Here is an 802-nt window from a genome sequence, read left to right on the forward strand (position 1 = left end):
CGCCCAGGCAGCGCGGCGCGGGGCGAGCGCCTCCCCGCCGCAGAGCCCGCCGCGCGGGGGAGCTCGGCCGCCGCGCCGCCTCCCGCGCCTCCGCCCGCCGCCCGGCTGCCAAAGTTTCTCGGTCACGTGCCGGCCCCTTGCAACCCCGAGGTCAGCGCAGTAACAAAGTACACAGGGGTAGCGGGGGCCGCGGGGCGGCGCGCAGGCAGAGGCGCGGGGGAGGCAGCCCCGCGGGCCACGCCGAGCCGGAGCGACCATCGCGGCTTCTCCCAGGAAAGCCGGTGACCGGAAACCCGAGCAAGAACGTGGGTTAGGGACTGGAGGAGGGGGAGTCTGTGTATGCATGTGGCAACAGCCAACCTGAACTGGGAGAGAGGGGCAGAGCTACAAAGGTGGGGGACCTGTGCGGACCTGGCATAACTTGTTATGGGACTTAGACTAGCAAGTCGTCTAGGCAAGAGTGCTTGCTTTTGCTGTGCCCCCGCCTCTCCGTCTGGTTCCCTTTTTGACAGTGCTAGCAACCAGGAGGCTCAGCAGAATTGGAAAAGGTAGGCGGGAATCCCGCGTCATAACTTTTTCCTGTTAAAACATTATGAGGTAGAATAAGGGCATACATCCCTTTGACAGAAAATATGTAAAACCAGAATGGAATAAACAATTATAAAGGCTTAAATCTGTCCAACGCTTTATAGTTTGCAGGACACAGTTACATGGATTATTTCTTTTTTTTTTTAGACGGATTAGTCTTGTGTCTGTAGGAAAGGAGTCAAAATGTATATGGTAAGAGAGAACTGAGAAATGT

At 57.2% G+C, this 802-nt stretch overlaps 2 protein-coding genes across 2 annotated transcripts in view; one reads left to right on the forward strand and one right to left on the reverse strand.

Moving 5' to 3' along the window:
• ILDR2 (immunoglobulin-like domain containing receptor 2) overlaps nt 1-802 on the reverse strand; it is a 59,751-nt gene that overhangs the window by 56,377 nt on the left and 2,572 nt on the right. The gene's annotated exons all lie outside the window — the stretch shown is intronic.
• MAEL (maelstrom spermatogenic transposon silencer) overlaps nt 82-802 on the forward strand; it is a 53,113-nt gene continuing 52,392 nt past the window's right edge. The window contains exon 1 of the mRNA XM_012657772.1: nt 82-150. The gene's annotated coding sequence lies outside the window, so the exon portion shown is untranslated. The remainder of the gene's footprint in view (nt 151-802) is intronic.

The sequence above is a fragment of the Propithecus coquereli genome, unplaced genomic scaffold, assembly GCF_000956105.1.
Source record: "Propithecus coquereli isolate 6110/MARCELLA unplaced genomic scaffold, Pcoq_1.0 Scaffold56, whole genome shotgun sequence".
NCBI lineage: Eukaryota > Metazoa > Chordata > Mammalia > Primates > Indriidae > Propithecus > Propithecus coquereli.